Here is a 24,202-nt window from a genome sequence, read left to right as displayed (position 1 = left end):
TATCCCCTTGTACTAAAATTAATTCAAAATGGATCAAATACCTAAATATAAGACCTGAAACAATAAATTACATAGAAGAAAACATAAGTACTAAACTCATGGACCTTGGTTACAAAGAGCACTTTATGAATTTGACTCCAAAGGCAAGGGAAGTGAAAGCAAAGATAAATGAATGGGACTACATCAGACTAAGAAGCTTTTGCACAGCAAAAGAAACTGACAACAAAACAGACAGACAGCCAACTAAATGGGAGATGATATTTTCAAACAACAGGACAGATAAAGGCCTAATATCCAAAATATACAAAGAACTCATAAAACTCAACAACAAACAATCCAATAAAAAAAAAGGGAAGAGGACATGAACAGACACTTCTTCCGGGAAGAAATACAGATGGCCAACAGATATATGAAGAGATGCTCATCTTCATTAGTTATTAGAGAAATGCAAATCAAAACTACAATGAGATATCACCCCACACCTGTTAGGTTAGCTATTATCAACAAGCAGGTAATAACAAGTGTTGGAGAGGCTGTGGAGAAAAAGGAGCCCTCATCCACTGTTGGTGGGAATGTCAAGTAGTACAACCATTATGGAAGAAAGTATAGTGGTTCCTTAAAAAATTAAAAATAGAGTTACCATATGACCCAGCAATCCCTCTACTGGGTATATACTCCCAAACTCAAAAACATTGGTACATAAAGACACATGCAGCCCCATGTTCATTGCAGCATTGTTCACAGTGGCCAAGATATGGAAACAACCAGAAAGCCCTTCAATAGATGATTGGTACATATATACTATGGAATACTACTCAGCCATAAGAAATGATGACATCGGATCATTTACAACAACATGGATGGACCTTAGTAACATTATACTGAGTGAAATAAGTAAATCAGAAAAAAAACTAAGAACTATATGATTCCATACATAGGTGGGACACAAAAATGAGACTCAGGGACATGGACAAGAGTGTGGTGGTTAGGGGGGGGGGGAATGGGGGGAAGAGGAGGGGCACAAAGAAAACTAGATAGAAGGTGACAGAAGACTATTTGATTTTAGGTGATGGGAATGCAACATAATCAAATGTCAAAATAACCTGGAGATGTTTTCTCTGAACCTATGTACCCTGATTGATCAATGTCATCCCATTAAAATTAATTAAAAAAAAGTTTTACTAGGTTAACAGCTGAGAAGGCTTATAGTAAAGAAATCTAATATATTAACAGATGGTATAAGAAACACCAAAATACTGCCCAAATTAAAGATGCAAAAGAGCTAACTTTTACCTTGGACCACTGTGGAAGGCTTTCTAGAAGAAATAGGATTTATACCAGATTTTGAAGCTGTTTGATAAGCAAAGAATAGGGGGAAGTCCAAAGACAGCACTATACAATACAATGCATAATTTAAAAAATTTAAGCAGCTACATTAAAAAAAGCAAAAATATTCAGGTGAAATTAATTTTAATAATATATTTATTTAACCCAACATATTCAAAACAGTATCATTTCAGTATGTAATCAGTATTTTTAAAGCACAGAGATCATTTACATTCTTTTTGGGGGGGAGGCATCCTTCAAAATCTGGTGGGTAATTCAGACTAGCCACATTTCAAATGTTCAACAGTCACGTGTGGTATTGGCTAATATAGGAGACTATTTGCTAATAATAGGTCTAAGGATTCTGAACCCAAACCCAGAACTAGATATTTAGGTGATGCAGGCTAATGTAAGATTAGCAGCAAGTGAATGAGCTGGAAAAGGCAGACTGGGCCAGAGCAGAAGGCCAGTCTGAGAGAACTTGAATTTTATATTAGAAGCAAGTATGAAACAAAAGGAAAATATTTAACAACTAGGAATGATTATTAAAGCACTATTTCAGGAAGATTAACCTGCTTTTCTTTACTCAGATACACATAATAAATTCAACATGTAGTTTTTCCCCCCAACATTTTTATTGCATGAGAGATTACTGAAAAGGAAATATAAAAAATAATTTCATCAAGTGACTTTATTTTGTTGATTTGATGTATATTTAAGATACTTCTGGATAGTTATTTTTATTTCATGACCATTTTAAGAAAATTTTTTGAAAATGATGTAAGTTCTAAGAATGTCACCAAAACTTAACGGCCTTTAACAATTCCTATTAGGAGTACCTTTTAGCCAGAAATCTAAAATATTTTCAATTAAGTACAAATTTAAGACACTCAAGATCTTATACTCCTAAAATATGTTACAAAAAAAATTTAATTAGGAATAAGAAAACTACCTACAAATATCTCTTTTTTTAAGTAAGAGGAGGGGAGATAGACTCCCACATGCGCCCAACAGGATCTACCCTGTACCCCCACGTGAGGCCAGTCGAGCTATTCTCAGCTCCCAGAGCCAAGGCTCCAACCAATGGAGCCCCTGGCTGTGAGAGAAGAGAGAGAGAGAGAAGGGGGAGTGGGAGGGGGAGGAAATCAGATGGTCGATTCTCATGTGTGGCCTGACCAGGGATCAAACCCCAGACACCCACACTCGGGCCAACACTCTATCCACTGTGCCTACAAATTTCAGTATATACATAGAACAGTCTCCTCTACATTTCTTAACTTCAAATTTGAGAGCTATAACACTCAGATAATTCACCTAAGTCTAAAGAAAAAAAATCAGTACTCAAAAAAGGAGATATGCAAGCAGGTATGAAAAAAACACTTGTCATAAGCCATTCCCTTAGTTACTGACAATGAATGAAAAGGCAGGAAGAGTGACTTCCAGCCAAAAGTCAGAAATCCTGTGATGTCATCCGGACCAAAAGCGTTCCAGTATGTGTATGAACCTGCAATTCCAGCAACTACTGCTCTGAATTCAAGTCAGAAAACTAACTCCTCCTCCTCCCCTTTCCCTGCCCCCCTCTCCTTTTACTGTCCCACCCCCTCCTCTCTTTTCCTCTTTCTTTTCTTCTTTCTTTCTTAAAGCTCACCAAGTCCCTTTCACTTTTTAAGACAGGAAATGGAGATCCAGATAGATTTAGAGTAATATCCAATATTTCACTGCCAACAGCTGTGGAACCAGTACTACACGTTAAGTTTATAAAAAATCAGAAACAAAAACTGAAGTGTTCTGCTGTTTCTTTATAATTTTTCAAATTTACCAAATTATTCACAACAGATGTATTGCTTTTAAAATTTTTAAAAAGCAAAAAAGGTTTGCTTTAAAAATTACTGAATACTTCCAGAAACATTCTCCCTCCCCTTTCTGGTCTAAGGTCACACCCCATAGACCACTTTCTCAGGAAAGCCTGCCAGATCTGTTCCCTTATTACATATTCTAACGAGCTCCCTGCGATTCCCTTTTGTAGGCCTTAATATAACTGCAATTAGATATTTGTAAAAATTATTTAATGTTTGTCTTCTCTACCTAGGCCTTAAATTGCTGTTTCTCAGGGCTATTCTAAGCTCTTTGCTGTATATACCAGAAGTTCCTTATATAAGGTCTATAATATAACCAAAGAATTACAGTACACACAAAATTGCTGTATTTGTGTATTTTTCTTCAGATACTAAAAGAACAACCTTGAAAAAAGTTAAGAACCAAAATATAGTGGATTTCTGTGCTTTGCCTGCTTACATGGTTCCAGGGAATATATCAGTCCCACTGTGCAACAGGCTCACTGACTGCTCCGTAAGCAGGTAAGCCAGGGCTGGACAATGTTGGTACCCCAGACTCCATGTAGACCTAATAAGAATCCTTCCATGAGACAGAATATACAAATATTGATCGACTTACGACCTATGCAACTTACGGCCACTCAACTTTATGACCACAATCGCTAGCCACGACTGCTCCGCATCTGGCAGTGCAAGCGTTGCCCAACTGGGCCTATGATAGTGTGGACCAGCTTCTGGCAGCACTACCATCTCTGTGTGCACCATTTCAACTGTTATCCCAGACTCGGTACAGCAATTCGTGTTTTGTGTCTTGGATATTTTTCATCAAACCCCTCCCAAGATGTCTACCAAAAGGAAATTGTCTTTGCAAATATTAAACCAGTTATACTGGTAATACAGTGTTTTGCTTAAACCTGACCAATGTAAAAATGAGAAACAAAATGGTGTAGAGATGATACAAATGGCATAAAATGAACAAAGAAAATTATGATAAATTTGACTTAAAGATTTTTATAACATCATTTCACAGTACTGTACATATAGCCTACTCAACTTTCAACCAAATAGTGTTACGACTGGTCTGTAGGAACCAATTGTGGTCGTAAGTCGAGCACTAGCTGTATGCCTCTGGGAAAGAGGTGCTTTTCCTCTCTTGAATCAATAGCAGTAAGGCCCATATAAGCTTAGAGTGGCCAGTGGTGCCCCTCTGCCAAATTAAAGTACCTGTCTCAAAATGAGGCCAGAAAAGTAGAAAGCACAGAATACAAACCTCCAATTACATCATCTGAACACTTAGATCCAGCCATGCCTATTTCTAAAATTTTCTAAAACAAAGATGGAAGGGACACACCTTCCCCTTTTAAGCTAATTTTTGAAAACTTATTTATTGATTTTTAGAGAGAAAGAGAAAGGGAGGGATCCTGACAGGCGATCAAACCAGCAACCTTTGTGTATTGGGACAGAGCTCTAACCAACCAAGCTAATTGGTTGGGCCTCAGCATGGGCCCCTTTAAAGCTAATTTAAGTTGAATTTGTCACTTGCAAGCAAAAGTCACTTAAGAGAACCACCCAATCCCCATTGTTGGAATCTATAACTTATATTGTAAGCACTCCCAGACATCTATCTCCAGCCCAGCCTCTGTCAAACTCTAGACCCACATAACAATTACCAAGCAGAAATCTCTACTTGGTTGTTACAGGTGTACCTCAAGCTCCTTATGGTAAAACCTAAGGTTAGAGAAGGATAATTTCCTCCCCTAGTCAGCTCTCCCTCCACAGTTTCATCTCAGTCAATAGCACACATTTCTGAGTCAAAAACCTGGGAGTCATTCTTGCCAATTCCATTCCTTCTCTCACCCATAACTAATTACCTAGTTCTGTCCATTCTAGGCCCTAATTATCTGCCACCATCCTACTCTGGGCCAGGATGAAACAGCCTCCCTACAAGTTATAGTGTCATTAGTCTTCCTTTCTTCAAACTGATTCTCCATTATGTAACTGATCTCTGCAAAATCTAAGTATTTTATGCCTACATTTGGCATATCCCATCCTACCTCTTAAGTCAATAGCAATTATATACTGCTAGAATGATAGCCAAACTCCAATGTTTCTGAATGTATTAGTTGTATAAAGAAAATTATAAAGAGTAACGTCTACCATATCAGAGTAGCTCAGATTTACTGGTTCTTAAAAAAAAGATACTCAATAATTTCCTTATCTAAAGTCTTCAATAGTTCTCCAAATGAACTTGGTTTAGGAAACCACTAGGCTCACCATTAGTTGGATTCTACTCACTGATTACCTGATCTCTTAAAGCCCTTACTCTAACTAGTGCTCTTTTCAAAAATCACTACCTGGCATCTCCAAGCACATCATTTTGTTTCTATTTTTAAACAACTGATAGCCTTTAAAATACTGGCTACTAAAATTGATACATGTTATAACTATAACTTAGTAAAATATCCAAATACTATATTTACAATTATTTTTGTATTTACTTTTTAAAAAACTAAGTATACCATTATTGTTAATGACAATAAATAATACTGTATATTGTCTTTAAAATAGCTTATAAAATTGGGTGTCACAACTCTCCCACAATTCCTCTTATATAATCTGTGCCATTTTGTCAAAATTATTAGCTCTCAGAGAATTTGTGAGTTCAAAAAAATGAAAAAAGACCCTGCCCAGTGGCTCAGTGGATAGAGCACTGGCCCAGTGTATGGACGTCTGGGGTTCGATTCCCAGTCAGGGCACACAGGAGAAGTAACCATCTGTTTCTCCCTCCCCCTCACTTCCCCTCCCCTCCCTCTCCCCCTCCCACAGCCTGTGACTCAACTGGTTCAAGCGTGGCCCTGGGCACTGAGGACAGCTTGGATGACGCAGAGCAGCCTCAAGTGCTAAAAAGAGCTCAGTACTAGAGCATCAGCCCCAGATGGTGTTGCCAGGTGGATCCCGGTCGGGACACCTGCAGGAGTCTGCCTTGTTATCTCCCCTCCCCTCACCTAAAAGAAAAAAATGAACAAAAGAAATTAAGAAGAAAAAATACTGAAAGCCAGGGATCAAAATGCCCTGTAACCAGACTGTTGTGGGAGACCCCATCCAAAAAATAAATATTTCTCTATACTACCTATAATATTTTACTTTTTAAAAAGATGTTTAACAACATACTTTGAAAAATAACTTTTCATTGTAATAAAGCTATAGGTACTCCCATATAGATATGGTTTAAGTTCTTCCCAACCTCTACACTAAAGGAAGGATAGTTTTGATAAGTGGGAACCCCTTTGAATCAATTCTAAGGCGCATAAATTTTTCCACATTTTAGCATCTCTAAAATGAGGGTGCACCTACAAGCAACAGCTTCGTAAGGTTAACTGGAAGCCTGTTTTCTTTATAAATGGTCTATAAAGTCATGGTGCATCTTAAATTCATATAATTTAAGCAGCTCAACATTTAATTGTGTAAGTATTGAAGAGTTGAACTGACCTGGTCAATATGAACCTTGAGGTATCAGGGAGGCATTCTAAAAGCATAAATACTAATAATAGGTGAAAGAGAAGAAGAAAAGGAAAAAAATTTTTAGTCCAAAATTTAGCCTGAGAGGAAACCCATTTTTCACTCTCCATGGTTCCCTGCTCCCAAAATTCAAAAGTCAGATCAGTACTACTGTAACTGATGTCCACTGCTAGGCTAGATAGGGGCCTTTCTCCATTTATTCATTTTAATATGCAACAAAGTCATTTACAGACCTGGTCTATAATCTAGCAACAGAACAAATATTTATATAAAAATTGCTATAGCCTGTCTGACCTGTGGTTGCACAGTGGATAGAGCACAAACCTGAAACACTAAGGTCACTGGTTTGAAACCCAGGGTTTGCCCAGTCAAGGCACACATGTCAAGTAGCCAATGAACAGCTAGAGTCCACAACTACTTCTTGTTCCCCCTGCCCCTCCTCTCTCCATAAAATCAAGGGAAAAAAAATGCTATAGCCTCACTGGTGGTGGTACAGTGGACAGAGCATTAACCTGAGACACTGTGGTCCCAGGTTCGAAATTCCAAGGTCGCCAGTTGAATGCAGGCTCACTGGGCTTGAATAAAGGCTCACTGGCTTTGAGCCTGGCGTCAGCAGCTTGACTGTGAAATCATCAACATGATCCCAAGGTTTCTGGCTTGAGCCCAAGGTCACTGGCTCAGCTTGAGCCCCCAAGTCAAGGAACGTATGAGAAACAATAAATGAACAACTAAACGAGTTGATGCTTCTCATCTCTTTCCCTTCCTCTCTCTATCCCTCTCCAGCTCTCTCTTTTAAAAAAAGCTACAAAAGACTAAATGACTCACATAACCGCGCACTGAATATGTGTGCACATCACTGTATATAAATTGTTTCAATAAAGTTGATTTTTTTAAAAAGACAAGTGTCCACATGCAATAAGATTAAAAACTTCATGCCTTAAAAATACCTCTTCCTTCACAAGGGTTTCCATTCAGAAGGAGAAAATGGGAAGACTTTAAAAACAGTTGTAATTTATTTACTTGCTTATTTATAAATATTTATTTATTTTAGTTATCTCATTGTCATTTTATTTTACGTAGTCTTTGAGTTGCAGATTTTACCTTATTACATTTTTGAAGTATAACTGCCCCACAATATCCTATTAGTGTCAGGTGTACATCATAGTGATACAGTATTTATATAGAGTACAAAATGATCCTCACAATAAATCCAATTATCACTGTCAACATACAAAGTTATTACAATATGAGTTGCAGACTTTTTTCAGAGTAATAGATACTGCTCATAAAAATTAGGGGATAGACAAAAATGAATATGAAGCAATAAAAAAAGGATTTGATTTTTTTTATTAAACAAGAACATCAGAAAATCAAACAAGTCAAAGAAAGTTGTTTATTATGCAAATGAGATTCAAAACCAACTTTCATTTCATTGGTGAAAATGTACTGTACAAAAGGCTGAACATACTGGAGTATCTGCATGTTCCCTGATCTTGAAAATACACATCCTGCCATTTCCAAGCCCTTGCAATGCCCCTGCAAGACGATTTGCTTTGCCCAAAAGCAAAGCCTGGAGTGCCAGAGGACGTCTTGAAGCTGGTCAAACACAGACAACAGTGGCAACAGCACTTGGAACATCTCAAAGCGTGATGATTAGTAGACTGTGGAATCGCTTTCAAGAGACTGACTGGTACAGCGGAGGACCTGGGTTCGACTCCCGGCCAGGGCACACAGGAGAAGTGCCCATTTGCTTCTCCACCCCTCCGCCGCGCTTTCCTCTCTGTCTCTCTCTTCCCCTCCCGCAGCCAAGGCTCCATTGGAGCAAAGATGGCCCAGGCGCTGGGGATGGCTCCTTGGCCTCTGCCTCAGGCGCTAGAGTGGCTCTGGTCGCAACATGGCGACGCCCAGGATGGGCAGAGCATGGCCCCCTGGTGGGCAGAGCATCGCCCCTGGTGGGCGTGCCGGGTGGATCCCGGTCGGGCACATGCGGGAGTCTGTCTGACTGTCTCTCCCTGTTTCCAGCTTCAGAAAAATGAAAAGAAAAAAAAAGAGACTGACTGGTAGAGTACAAAGAAGATGAGGGCAGGGTCTCTCCATCTGCCAAAACAGCAAGAGATGACCGCTACTTGACCTATTGGCAAGAAGGAACAGGCGCAGCAATGCAACAGAGCTGCAAGGACACTTTCTTGCAGCCACTAGATGACCGATGGATGTGCACCCAAACCATATGAAATCAGCTCCATCGTGTTAGACGGCATGCCCGGCAACCAATGGTATGCATTCCATTACCTGCTGAACACCGTAGAACCCGTAGAAGGTGGGCTGATGAGCATCATCACTGGGCCCGTGATGAGTGGTCAACGGTCCTCTTCTCTGATGAGTCACGGTTTAATCTGCAGACTGACAATCATCGTGTCCTGATCTAGCGTGAATGAGGAACACGGAAGAATCTACATTTCATGTGAGAAAGGAACTCCCCTTCAGTGGTGGTGGAATCATGGTGTGGGCTGGCATCAGCATTGGTGGTCGTACCAACCTCCACATCATCAGAAACAGATTGCTGACTGCTGTCAGATATTGAGATGAGGTCTGCACCCTATAATGGTACCCTACGCTGGAGCAGTTGGAAACAACTTTCTTTTCATGGACGATAATGCAAGGTCCCACTGTGTGCATCTCATTAACAATATGTTTTAGGAGGCAGAATCAAACACATGAACTGGCCCCTCACGTTCTCCAGACCTGAATCCCATTGAACATGCTTGGGATGCACTGGGAAGACATCTGGCAAACCGTCCAATGCCTCCCACAGCACTTCTTGAGCTGCAAGTTGCCCTGGAGCAAGAGTGGCAGAGGAGGATCCTACAAGAACTGGATAGTCTGGCCCTGGCCGGTTGGCTCAGTGGTAGAGCATCAGCCTGGCGTGCAGAAGTCCTGGGTTCGATTCCCGGCCAGGGCACATAGGAGAAGCGCCCATCTGCTTCTCCACCCCTCCCCCTCTCCTTCCTCTCTGTCTCTCTCTTCCCCTCCTGCAGCGAGGCTCCATTGGAGCAAAGATGGCCCGGGAGCTGGGGATGGCTCCTTGGCCTCTGCCCCAGGCACTAGAGTGGCTCTGGTCGCAGCAGAGCGACGCCCTGGAGGGGCAGAGCGTCGCCCCCTGGTGGGCGTGCCGGGTGGATCCCGGTAGGGCGTATGCGGGAGTCTGTCTGACTGTCTCTCCCGTTTCCAGCTTCAGAAAAATACAAAAAAAAAAAAATTAAAAAGAACTGGATAGTCTGATCCTGTCCATGCCCCATGGCTGTCAGTGTGTTTGGCAGTCTTGGGTGACCATACACCCTCTGAACAGTCAATGTGTGGCACTCTCATCCAGTTTAACATGCTTCTATTCACCCCCACCAATATGTCACTTGCTACTAAATCACAGTAACTGAGTTGAATCTCATTTGCATAATCAAACTTTCTTTGACTTGTCATTTGCTTTCCTGATGCTCCTGTTTAATTTTAAAAAATCAAATGCTTTTTTTAATCGCTTCCTATTCACTTTGAAATATCCCCTAATTTTTGTGAGCAGTGTGTGTACAAGATTATTATCAGCATTCTGAAGGACTCTAAGAATATTAACCAATTTATTCCCTGTCCATCTCCACTAAAGTGTCACTAACTAGTGATAGCCATATTAACCAATTGTTTTAATACCTCTAGTGATTATCTATAAGATCACTACATTTCTATTTAAAGAGTCACATAATTTAGATATCAACTACTGACTTCTTGTTTTGATAGAAAAGGATTTAACCCCATCCCAGAAAGAGACGGAATCTGAAATGGAACTTGAAGAATAGATAGGACTTGAACATATGACAATTGGCTCTATATGCAGTGTAAGTGAGGGAACAGTATAACAGCAAGAACAGAGAAGAAAGAGTATGTGGAGGAAGCAAAAATCATGGGAGATAATAATAAGGTAAATCTGCCTGACCAGGTGGTGGCACAGTGGATAGAGCATGGACCTGGGACGCTGAGGACCCAGGTTTTGAAACCCCCAGGTTGCCAGCTTGAGAATGGGTTCATCCAGATTGAATGCAGGCTCACCAACTTGCGTGCAGGTTCACTGGCTTGAACATGGGATCATAGACATGACTTCATGGTCTCTGGCTTGAGCCCAAGGTTGCTGGTTTGAGCTGGAGACCCCATAGTCAAGGCACATATGAAAAGCAATGAACAACTATGAGTGCTGCAACTATGAGTTGATGCTTCTCATCTCTCTCCCTGTTTGTCTCTGTCTCTCAAAAAGAAAAAATAAAGGGGGGAGAAAAAGGAACAAAATAAATCTGAGGCAAATCCCATGGAAAGGACTTCACTTAACAGAAGACCCTGGAAACCTCCGAGTAGAGAAGTGACAAGAACTGGGCTTCCAAGATTAATTTAATTTAGGTCCTGGCCCGGTAGCTCAACTGGTTAGAGCACTGTCCCAACATGCCAAGGTTGTGGGTTCGATCCCCAATCAGGGCACATACAAGAATCACACTAATGACCACATGAATAAGTGGAACAATAAATTGATGTCTCTCTCTCTCTCTTTCAAAATTAATAAATTTTTTAAAAAGATTAATTTAGGCAGAAATGCATAAGATAACCTGAATAAAGGTAGAAGTGAAAGCAAAAGATCCTATCAGTCCAACTAGGTAGATAGAAAAGGGAAAATTATCAAGTATACAAATATGTACACAATATATAATACTGTATGCAAGTATATATCAAATAAAAAAATTGGAATAAAAACTGTGAAAACCAAATTACACTAGATTTGAAAACTCAGTAAATAAATTTGTAGATTGCCTGTCCTGTGGTGGCACAGTGGATAAATTGTCAACCTGGAATACTAAGGTCACCAGTTGGAAACCCTGGGCTTGCCCAGTCAAGACATATATGAGAAGCAACTAGCATGAGTTGATACTTCCTGCTCCTCCCCCCTTTTCTAACACCTCTCTCTAAAATCAATAAATAAAATCTTTAAAAGTAAATAAATTTGTAGATTAATCACTAAAATTAACACAAGAATTAGAAACCTTACATAGAACAGTTACTAAACAAATTAAAATCAGGCTCAAAGTCCTTTTCAGAAAAAGAAAATTGAAGCCTGAGTGGTCTTATAGGTGAGATCTGCCGAACTCTCAAGTAAAAGATAACAACCCCAGTCTGAACTGCTCCTGAAAAGAAAATAAACAAAATTGTCCAATGCATTTTATAGGTCTATCATAACTCTGATACCAACATGTACTAAGAACTACACCTGAGTTGGCAGGAAAAGAGAAGAGTGACAATACTATGAAAATAGAACCAATAAGTGTTGGCTACAGACAAGATGTGATGGAACAGAAAAAGGGTTGGGTTTGGTATGACATCAACAGAAATAAGGAACACCAGGGAAACAAGTTTGGTAAGAGGAGTTCAGTTTGAACCTGAACAACCAGACAGAGATATGCACAAAGCAGTTGAATATACAGGAATTCAATGCAGAAGAGAAATAACGAATAAAGATTTGAGAATTATTCAGACAAAACGGTCTAAACAATAATGTCAAAGGACTAAAAGAAAATAATCTGAAAAGTGAAACTTGGAGAAAACATATTAATCAGGAAGAAGGAAAAAACAGAAATTGAGAAAGGGGAAATGAGAAACAAAGTTAGTATTATGTCAAAGAAGCTCTCCTTTCATCTACAGTAGCTAATTCTTACCCATCCTCCAGAACTGTCCCAGGGAAGGCCTTCTAAGTTCTCCCAGCACCACCAGCACTACCAGCACCACCAAGCACCAGGTCAGGCTCCCAATCTAAGCTCTCACAATACTCTGCACTTAAATTATAAAATTATAATCGTATCATATTTAATGATACAATAGAATTCATTCTTCAACATGTCTCCCCAAATAATCTTTAAGCTCCATGAGTGCAAAGGTCATATCTGTTGTTGAATGAAATGGAATGATGAACAAAAGCCAAGGAAAGGCATTTCAAAATGCTACAGAAAGCTCAAGGAGTGGACTCAGAAAAGGGCTTTAAATGTGCTCATTAGGTTATAAGTGACCTTTGTGAAGGTGAAATTCAGATAACAAGTGGTTAAAAGTGAATAGATGGCCAGGAAGTAAACTAATTTTGGCAATCTCTAGAGATGGGATTCTGAAGGACTGAATTTTAATTTTACTTCAATTTTGATGTTTTACAATTATTCTTTAATGAACATGTATTACTTTCATAGGGCAAAAAAAAGTTTTTCATATTCATATGATTTGAAAAGGAAAAGCAGTAACAAGACAGCTTGAGGAAGTAGTGGACTCAAGGGAAGGTGTTTGTAAATTGGATGAATCTTTTTAAAATTTTTTAATTTTTCAATTACAATTGACATTCAATATTATATCAGTTTCAGATATAATACTGAATTTCTAGTGGTTATTTATATAACTTACAAAGCGATCCCTTGGATAATTCTAGCATCCACCTGACACCATAGTTATTACAATCTTATAGACTATATTTCCTATGCTGTACTTTACATCCCGTTACTGTAACTGCTAATTTGTACTTCTTAATTGTAAATTATTGAAATCTTAAGCACCCTCATACTTTCAAGAACCCTAAGACAAAACAGGGACAACTGATACTGCATGAAGTGAGAAAGAAGAGAAAAATGAAACAAGGTGTTAACTTATAGAAAGAAGTTCTTAAAAATATTCTTCCACTCAGATGGAAGGAAAGAAGCAGACGTGAGAAGGATTCCAATATATTCTGGAAGAAGTTCCCACTGGAGAAGTGATCAAAGAAAAGGTTTGAAAGAACTCCATGGAGCAAGTGCCAGGGGAAAAAGAACAAAACAGGAGAATACTGGCTCTATTAAAAGAGCACTCTAAATTTTAATCAGCCTTTTGAAAACAAACGTATTTCCAGCTCAGAACTGCCTGTATGTTAGCTTTAAGTTTAAATGTTGAAATCTGGGTCACAAACTTTTTATTTCAACAACTGGAAACAGTGATAAGCATTAAGTTACATTCTATTTTAATTCACAACTGAACTCCCCTTACAAGTAAGTACAATAAAAGAGTTGTTTTCAACTCAAGCAACAAAATAGTGGTCATTTCAAGTATGAGTAACTGAAAAATGCTCCTAAATGTATAAGTGTTTGCAGAAAGAGGTTCTTTGGTTGTATTTAACTCATCCTATGCCTCACTTTAACAGTTCCGAAATAGCAGTCAAGAAAATCCTGGATTCAAATCCCAGCTCACTTAGACAAGTTATTTAACCTCTTTCGTCTCGGTCTCCTTGTCTAAAAAATAAAGAATACAATAACCTGGGTCATCATAAGGATTAAATGACATAACACAAGGGAAATGTGCCGAGTTCGTACTAGAGGTGCTCAAAACAGAATAATTTGCTAGCCGTTTAACAGAAAACCTGCAACACTTCGACCAAATTGAAACATCCGAAAAGTCACAAAACTTTGTATTTTAACACAGCCCATTATTTAATACAGCACATTATTTTTCTTTTCTGACGCAAGTTATCTTTTTTTTTTTTTCTTGCCAAACCTTTCTACTACAAGTCAGGGAAAAGAAACAAAACAAAACGATTACACTCAATCCAACACAAAGTTTTCGGAAAGCGAAGCGCAGAATCACAACAGACATGGCAGCGGAGGCAGCGCAGGGACAACAGGTGAACCTCCGCGAACCCTGGCACCTTCCCACGGACAAGTTTGGTAAAAGGGCTTGCAAGTCCTCCTGGCGCTGCCACCCCACGAAACAGACATGTTATTTTTTTCTTTTTCTGCCCACAGAAACGAACCGCTAGTATCCACCTCTCAGGTCCCGGGTGAGGGAGGTGAGCGCTTTCCATTTAAGGATCGGAGCAGCGTCCTCGGAGGCGGCTCTCGCCCACACCGCCTCCCCAAACTGGGCCTGAAACCCGGGGTGGGAACAAAAGAGGGGCCCGGCAGCCCGGCGGCTGCTAGGGCCTAACGTCGGGCACCCTAGGGGCCGCAGTGGCGGCGGGCTCGGGCCTGGGGCGAGGGTGCGGTACGGCAGGGCCCAGTCGGCCGCGGCCTGGTACCACCGTCCGGCGGAGACCCCGCGAGGCCCCCGGGCCGGGCCGCCCCCGCTCGGGCCTCCCGCACGCGCCCGGCACCCTCGGAGATTTCGCGGGAGTCGGCGCCAGCCCCTAGCCGCGGGCGGGCTGCCCGGGGCGCACACGCACTCTCCGGATGGGCCAACTCACCTAGACCCTGGCGAACTCATCCTCCAGCCCTCGGCGCGAAGCGGGGTGGGCGCGGCGAGCCGCCGGGGCGCGATGGGGGCCCGCTTCGGCCTCCGCCCTCGCCGTGCAGCGGCCCCAACCCGTCGCCCCTCGCGCGGCCGTGCGACTCCCCTCTGGCGCTGGCGGATGCGCCAGAACCCGGGCTGCCTTCCTGCGCCCTCCTCGCTCGCCTCCTCTCTTCCCTGCTCTCTTCCCTGCTCCCTCCCCCCTCCTCCTCCGCCGAACGCCAGCAGGCGGATTCCAATCTCGGCAGCCGCCGCCGCCACTTGCACGCGGGGGTTAAAGGGGCGGCCAGGGCGCGGGGCTGGGGGAGGGGCGTCCTCTGCGAGACTCGCCGCCGCGCGCGCGCACTGGGGAACCCCACCCCGCCCCTCTCCGAACGCGAAAGGAGCCGAGCGCTCAGCGGAAACGCCCGAAGGGTCCGTGGGGCTTGGCGCCCCGCTGCCGGGGAGTAGGGCCCGCCGCCGGCAAGGGGGCGCCGGGCCGCCGTCAGGCTGTGGGGGGAGGGAGGGAGCTTCTGTCCGCGCGGCCCCACGGGCCTCCTCACCCGGCAGCCCCCTCCGCCACGGTGGCGGGACGCCTCATCTCCGGAAGCCGCGTCGAGCAGACGCCGCGTGCTGCGGGTGACCTCGGCCGCCACGCCAGGCCTTTTCTGGGGGGGAGGAGTCCTTCGTGTGCACACCGCCAGCAAAGCTAACCCTCCAGGTGGGCGCCGGTCGGTGCGCCGGTGCACTGAGCCCGGTCGCTCAGAATGCGCACGGCACACGGAGCAGGACGGCCGAGGAGAGGGGACTGTAGGCACACTGCTCGTTCTCGCGCACCGCTGCCCGGCTGCGCGGCCCGCTTGGGGCGGGGAAGGGGCGCGGAGGCCTTTCCGCCGAGGGCCGCGGGGCCTGCGATCCGGGAGCCCGAGAGTTAGGCACCAGGTAAGCGGCGTGAACTCAACGGAGCTGAAGTCAGCGCACTATAAATACTACTCCTTGTCCACCTTTGGCTCACGCCAGTGACCTCGGGTGCCCTCCGGATCCCCATTCCCCCGTTTGGAAAATGTCAATAGTTGTCACTCCTACTTTTCTTCCATTTTCTCTCATTCTTTGTGGAAATGCTGTTAAAATTATTCAGTGTCCTGTAGGTGAAGAAAGGGTGTGGGCCTCTTTTTAACACCAGATGTAACCTAGTAAATATTAAACAAATATGTCATTTGTAATTGTCTTTTTACAAAATATGCCTTTATAAAAATCACTTTTTAAACTGTGGGTAGAAAGAGTCGGAAGGAAAAGAATGTGCCTGGCACTTATATTTGTTTTTATATACATTCTTCCTAAAAAGATGTTTAGATTCTAAAGTAATCCCTTATATTCTTGTTTAAATGTCTGAATTCCCTGACATTGTTGTTTAAAGAATTTTTTTTTGTCTATCTTTATTGTGCCCTTTTCTCTTTTTACCCACCTTTGCCCTTAATACATCAGATACCCTCCATAATTCCAAATTCATTTTAATTGTTAACTCTCTACTTTTTTTTCCTGAATTTTAACTGTCTCAGGTTTGAAAGTCATGGGTTCCAGTTTCTGGCTATGCAGGAAGATTGTATGATACAGTGAGTTCCCTTACATCAACTAAAATTTGACACTTCAAGTTTCCTACATACTACACTGTTTTCATTTTAGGGAAATGGCTTGACCTGTTGCTCAAGGAGGTTCAGCCAGATTGACCAAAGAACTCATTTATCTATGATGAGCAATGTGTCATGACGGATAAAACCATGACAAGTATAAAGCCTAATTCAATTTTCAAACTTATAAATCAGTCTATAAAATAGACAAGAATCTTAGGTTGGAACTTGAGGAAAACAAGTTTCTGAAATGTACAAATTGGTATTGCCTGGGTTGTTATGTGCCACTGAAAATAAGAGCTAAATGGCAGCATCATGTTTTAAGTTATACCATTTCTTCTCTAGAAAAGGATATCCTTTTCCAGTCTTTGGGAATATAACTTGACATCCCTTTGCTCTCCTTAGATAAGACCCACCTAGTGCCCAAGCTTAAATTCTCAGCATTAACACAGTGGACATCCTACCTACTGGCAATTGAGCAAGACATGGTGTTCTTTCCGGCTCCTGGCATGTGTGTGCATGCCAGCCTGTTTCTCCGGTTTGCCTGCCCACTAAATGGCGAGAGCAGCTAGGAAAACCACAGAGATATCTGGATACAAATGTTATATCCCCCAAACTCAAGGACTGCAAACAACTCAAGGTCCAAATTTAACATTCTCTAATGTGATTTTTTTAAGAAGATTAATAGAGTGGGCTAAGATGGGCCTTTTTTCTCCACTCAGTTAGTTTAAGGTACAGGTCCCAAGAGTGGTAGTTGTATGTCCAAATCATATAGCAGTAGTTTGGAATGGAAAACTACTCTTCTTGTACAGTTCTGAGATCCTCAAGGACACCTTCCCTGATTACCTGTCTTAAATTAGCACTCTAACAACCAATTTCATTTTCTTTATTTCATTTTTTACTTTATGGAATTACCTTGTTCACTTAGTTACTTGTTACGGTCTGATCTGAGTTTTCCTGCCCCACTAGAATGTAAACTCCATGAGAGCAAAGAGCTTGCCAATCTTGTTCTCAAATGTTTCCCTCAAAGCCTCCTTCCTGGCACATAACAAGTGCTCAACAGTTATTAAATGAATGAGATAAGGATAGAATTACCTCTAAGCATTTCTGAACCTTGTCATCAAAACCCAGTTTTAGAGTGTGGCATAATCTATGTTGAAAAGGATGAGAGTGTGTCAGGGAAGCTATGGATTATATATTCTTCAGTGAAATCTAGACTTCTGCTTTCAGGGAAGGCAGTAATTCAATAGATTAAACCAAGTTATTCCATCCAAAGTCATTTTCCTCTTGTAAAGACTTTATGAGATAAAGGCAGCACCAAGTCTTTGTGATATGGAGATAAGTTAGAGCCCAACGACGGGGTGCCCTTGACAGGGTAATGCTTGAGGTTGGTTTCATGCCTAGTGTTAAATGGACAAAAGCATCGTGAAGAGTAGAGGAAACAGGTACATTTTCAGCATGAGCACTACAATATCATTTTATTGGTTAACAGTACCCTATCATGGCTTAGGAGGAAGGATCAAGCCAAAACAGAAATTGTGTTTAAGAGAAAAATGATTATATATATATAAACATAATTCATTGCACAAAATAAACAAAGTTTAAATATCTAAACTTGTTCTCTTCTTTATAATGGTATGTTTTACTTTCCCTTTATTTTTACTTCTAAATAACTTGCTCCTTTTCCTATTTCCATTTTCATTTCTCTTCGCTTCAAAGCACTTATTTATTTACTTTGATCAGAAGACAGTTTACTGAGGCTCTTGCTGCAAAATAGCCACCTAGCCCATGGTCTCTGTAGTCCTCTTCTCCCTACTATCAATAAACCCCTTAGCATAAAACCCAATCTTTTCCTTGTGGCAGGAAGACTTTTCAAAGCTCCAGTCCTTAGACTCCTGATGCCTTTGCTACTTACTTGGGAAGCCCTAACCCTTTCTAAGAATTGACTTACAGCCTTGTACTTGTATTTGAAGCCCTAGCCTATTAACCTGCGTGGAACTTCGTTTACTCTGCCTGTTCTTGACTTTGCTCTCTCGAGTCTGCCCCAGGCTTGCAACACAGACTTTGTTGTGTACCAATAGATAACCCTGGTGGCAACCCTTACTTGCCTTCAGCTCTTCGTTTCTAATTTTTCTGCATCCATATCTTATTTGTCTATAGGGCTCCTTTCCAAATTACCTGATGAGGGGCCACCTGTTGTTGGCTCACTGCTCTCTGGCTATCAGGTACTGCCTAGAAGGCTGGAGCTCCTCCCACCTAACATCTGGAGCTGAGGCTCCCCCACCCTAGTTCCTTCTCAAGCCATGGTACATCTTCATCCTGTAGCAGTTCACTAACCTCATCACCCTGCCTATCTTTGTCCTGAGAGCAGAGGGTTTATGACCTATTACACTTTGGTTATTTTTTAATCAAATAAAAATAAATTAAAAAGTGTAATAGGTATATTTATGTGTATGTACATAATATACTATGTATTTTTATTCATGTACGTTATATTTATACATATATGAATATGTGTAACCAATCCATATGTGATTCTACTTTCTACTTCAAAACACTAATTCAGGTCATGAATGCCTCTGGGACTAGTAGTCCAGAAATACCAGCATCTGGAGTGGAGTGTGATTATTACCTTGTGAAAGACTAGTCAAAGGAAGACAAGGAGTCATGATAAAGATTCAAGCTGAGATAACTGAGAAGATACAGTCCTGGATCAGGAATGCTGAGGAATTAACAGCTATACTATACCTACTGTGCCTGGTCTACACAGTTACCAGATATGTTCCTAGGTATGGTGTGGTGCCACCTGTGTGACCAGGCATACTACTATAGTGTGTCCACCACATACATTGGAAGTACCTATCCCTGTGCTGGACATGAATTTCTATAGGACAGGAACTGTCTTATTCTCACTCCATTGGATCCCTGAGGTCTAGTATACTGCCTGGCATACCAATAGATAGCAAATAAATGCTCACTGAATGAATTATTAAATATACTAGGTGATACAGTGGATTCCTGTCCTCTAAAAACTTGAAATCTATTAAAAATAAGACATACATAACTCTCATTTGATGTTTGTTTCTGGGTCAGGATTTATTCCCCATAAGATAGTTGATGCTGCATTTTGTTCTCAATTGATAGTTTGCCTTAATTTATTTTTATCAACCAAGGCAGGGTTGTTTTTTGCTTGGTTTAGTTTTGTATTTTTTTGTTTTAGTTTTAGTATTCCTGAGGATTAATGATAAAGCACTTATCTTGTTAGAATGAGAGTCTAACAGATGCTGTAGATGATAACACTGAACCATCATTGACTTTAAGTTATAAAAATTCATATTCATTAAATAATGCTTGAATTCTGGAGTTCCATTTGCTCTTTAAAACCACTTCCTCGCCTGACCAGGCAGTGGCGCAGTGGATAGAGCATCGGACTAGGATGTGGAGAACCCAGGTTCGAGACCCCGAGGTTGCCAGCTTGAGCGCGAGCTCATCTGGTTTGAGCAGAGCTCACCAGCTTGAGCCCAAGGTCACGGGCTCGAGCAAGGGGTCACTCAGTCTGCTGTAGCTTCTCCCCCCCCCCACCCCCCATCAAGGCATATATGAGAAGTCAATCGATGAACAACTAAGGAACTGCAATGAAGAATTGATGTTTTTCATCTCTCTCCCTGTCTGTCTGTCCCTATCTGTCCCTCTCTCTGTCTCTCCCACAAGAAAAAAATTAATTAATTAAAAAAAAAAACCACTTCCTCAATTTTTTCATGGAGAAACATACTGGTAATATACAGTGTGTCCCTAAAGTCATGGTGCACTTTTGACCAGTCACAGGAAAGCAACAAAAGATGATAGAAATGTGAAATCTGCACCAAATAAAAGGAAAACCCTCCCAGTTTCTGTAGGATGATGTGGCAGCATGTGCGCATGCGCAGATGATGACATAACACCGTGTATACAGCGGAGCAGCCCACGGCCATGCCAGTCGAGATGTGGACGGTATAGAGGAAAGTTCAGTGTGTTCTGTGGTTCACTAAATTTGAATCCGTGATCAAAGTGCAACGTGAATATCGGCGCATTTATAACGAAGCACCACCACATAGGAATAACATTACTCGGTGGGATTAAGCAGTTGAAGGAAACCAGCAGTTTGGTGGAGAAACCCCGTTCTGGTAGGCCATCTGTCAGTGATGAGTCTGTAGAGGCTATACAGGATAGCTACCTAAGGAGCCCTAAAAAATCTGTGCGTGAGCCCACATCAAACTGCACTGAATAGATCTGAAACTGGGAGAGTTTTCCTTTTATTTGGTGATTTCACATTTCTATCATCTTTTGTTGCTTTCCTGTGACTGGTCAAAAGTGCACCATGACTTTACGAACACACTGTATTTAACCAATTAAACCAATACTTGTCAGTGTTTCTTTAAAATGTAGATTATGTTTAGTTTGCTACCTGTCTTCAAACCTGTCTTCCTCACTGTATACCTGCATCATAATAGCTAGCTTTCTAATTGGTAATTCCCTCAACAGATCTTGCTCCGTTTTTCCAGGTTTCCCTTAATGAGACACCACTCTTATCAAAACTGGGAACCCCTTATATGTGACAACATTGTGTTAGACTGGTCTCTACTTCCTACAGAATAGAGCACATTCATTCTCCTTTTAATGTCATTCTGCTTGCAATGCCCAAGTGCCACCTTTCATAGGAAGTTGTCTTCCACTGCTCCATCCTGAACTCGGGCTTCTCCACTGTCTATACCATTGAATTTTTTTTTGCATAGTTTACCTGTTCCTTTATTACAATAAGATTTCATATTTTTATTTACTTAAATGTGAATAGGGGCCTGACCAGGTGATGGAGCAGTGGATAGAGCGTGGGACTGGGATGTGGAGGACCCAGGTTTGAGACCCTGAGGTCACCAGCTTGAGCTCAGGCTCATCTGGTTTGAGCAAAGCTCACCAGCTTGGACCCAAGGTCGCTGGCTCAAGCAAGGGGTTGGTTACTTGGTCTGCTGAAGGCCCGCGGTCAAGGCACATATGAGAAAGCAATCAATGAACAACTAAGGCGTCGCAATGAAAAACTGATGATTGATGCTTCTCACCTCTCTTCGTTCCTGTCTGTCTGTCCCTATCTATCTCTCTGACTCAATCTCTGTCTCTGTAAAAAAAATAAAATAAAATAAAAATGTGAATAGGGTTTCCCAGCCTGAGAAAGGCCAGTTTAAGGGATATCAAAATATACAAGCTATCAAAATAGTAGCCCCAGGCTGGCTCCTACCATTGTAATTTATAAATCCTTGCCTCTGCTAATCCATTTGTTTTCAGTGTCCAACTGGAGGTGCCGGGTGGTCCATGCATCTACTATGCTCTCGCCCGCAAAGTCAAAGAAGGTTCTCTTGTTTCTCCGTCCTTCCTACTCTTCCTTGCCCTGGTTGCTATCACAGTTGCTGTATTCACTGTGCTGAGCACAAGGATGGCTAGCTACCTTGGTGGACTCCAAGGGGCACCCTTCACGTCCAGCTCTGCGTGAAAGACGTTCCCTGGAACTGTGCTGTGTGAAACCTGTACTTGGCCCTACTGAACACCACAGAAGTGCCACTCCATGCCTGACTTGTGGTGGCACAGTGGATAAAAGTATTGACCTGGAACGCTGAGGTCACAGGTACAAAATCCTGGTTTGCCTGGTCAAGGCACATATGGGAGTTGATGCTTCCTGCTCCTCTCCCACTCTTCTCTTTCTTTTCCTCTCTCTCTCTCTCCTCTCTAAAAATGAATAAATAAAGTCTTTTTTTAAAAAGTGTGTCTGACCAGGCAGTGATGCAATGGCTAGAACGTTGAACTGGGAGGCAGAGGACCCAGGTTCGAGACCCCAAGATTGCCAACTTGGGCACAGGCTCATCAGGCTTGAGCGTGGGCTCACCAGCTTTGAGCACAGGGTCTCTGGCAGAGGCAAATTGAAGTTGGTTGAGGCCCCGGCACAGAAGAAAATATTGGGCCTCTTAAAAAAAGGAGAGAGACAGGGAAAATAAAAATACATGTTAACCATATTTTTAAATAAATAAAAAATACTATGTACTATTAATGTTAAAATTGCACATATGAAACCAAACAGTGTCATTAGAAAAAAGTGTAAAGTTGGGGTTTTGTGGGGCCCTTAAGAACTTGGGGCACAGGGTGCGTGCCTGGTGCGTCCACTGTTAAATCTGCCTCTGGTTGCTGGCTTGAACGTGGGATTATGGACATGACCCCAAGGTTGCTGGCTTGAGCCCAAAGGTCACTGACTTGAGCAAGGGGTCACTTGCTCTGCTTTAGCTCCCTAACCCCCCCATAAAGGCACATCCGATAAAGCAATCAGTGAACAACTAAGGTGCCACAATGAAGAATCGATGCTTCTCATCTCTCTCTCCCTTCCTGTCTGTCTGTCCCTATCTCTCCCTCTCTCTGTCTCTGTCTCACACACACACACAAAGTGCCACTCCAAATACTGGCAGGAACCTAGTCCCTGACCAGCTGAAACTGATTGGGTGGCAGGTCATGGCCCTCTCCTCCCTTAAGTAGATGAAGGGACATTAAAAAACTGGACATTCCAGATCACCTCCCCGCAGACAGCTGGACTGACTCACTTGGGTGTGGAAGGTCCCCTAGCTCAGTGGTCCCCAACCCCTGGGCCACGGACCAGTATCGGTCCGTGGGCCATTTGGTACCAGTCCACAGAGAAAGAATAAATAACTTATATTATTTCCATCTTATTTATATTTAAGTCTGAACGATGTTTTATTTTTTTTAAATGACCAGATTCCCTCTGTTTCATCCGTCTAAGACTCACTCTTGACGCTTGTCTCAGTCACGTGATTCATTTATCCATCCCACCCTAAAGGCCGGTCCATGAAAATATTTTCTGACATTAAACCGGTCCATGGCCCAAAAAAGATTGGGGGCCACTGCCCTAGCTTACTTACGGTTAATCCTTTTTTCCCTGTAACAACTACCAGCCCCCACCCTTGAATCCCCTATTTAACTCTACCTGTTAGAGAACCGGTTGCTGACCTCCGCCTTAGGAGTCAGCCTGGCATATGCCCCCTAATAAACTTTTCTTGCCTGAACTCTGTTGTCCTCCTTCGGCTGACCTTACAGAAAGAACCAGCTTTTTCATTGTTTAACATTATACATTACATACATATAACACTATATATTACATTAAGTTGTGTTACATTACATAAATATATACTCTTCAGGGCATTTTGGGGAAACAAAAGTGGCTAGATGCATACTTATCAGAATTAAGTCAATTAGAATCCCATATGTGAACATTCTTAATAACAAAAGTTATTCTGTTGTTATACTTGGATTAATACATTATACTGATCAACTTTGACTATATGTAACCATATTTCATCAAAACATGATTGATTATAAGAAGCATTGTTATTTTATGTACAACTAGGAAAGATCAACACTGCCAATGAAACTAGAGCACAATCATTAGTTGTAAAGACATCTTAATTTCAGGGATGATTGAATCTCAAAAATGTGTATCTAAGAATTGATGAAATACAGGGTGTTTTAATAAACCTAAAAAGGTAAAAACAATGCCATACAGGCCAATAGTTTGAA

The 24,202-nt window shown here is 41.9% G+C and overlaps 1 protein-coding gene across 2 annotated transcripts in view; it reads right to left on the bottom strand.

The window, feature by feature from the left end:
• BMPR1A (bone morphogenetic protein receptor type 1A) overlaps positions 1-15,281 on the bottom strand; it is a 201,243-nt gene extending 185,962 nt beyond the window's left edge. For both annotated transcript variants that reach the window (XM_066350274.1, XM_066350273.1), the window contains exon 1: positions 14,947-15,281. The gene's annotated coding sequence lies outside the window, so the exon portion shown is untranslated. The remainder of the gene's footprint in view (positions 1-14,946) is intronic.
• Between the last annotated feature and the right edge of the window lie 8,921 nt (positions 15,282-24,202).

This window comes from Saccopteryx leptura, chromosome 9 (genome assembly GCF_036850995.1).
Source record: "Saccopteryx leptura isolate mSacLep1 chromosome 9, mSacLep1_pri_phased_curated, whole genome shotgun sequence".
NCBI lineage: Eukaryota > Metazoa > Chordata > Mammalia > Chiroptera > Emballonuridae > Saccopteryx > Saccopteryx leptura.
The sequence above is the reverse complement of the archived record's forward strand: the minus strand, read 5'-3'. Positions and strand labels throughout refer to the sequence as shown.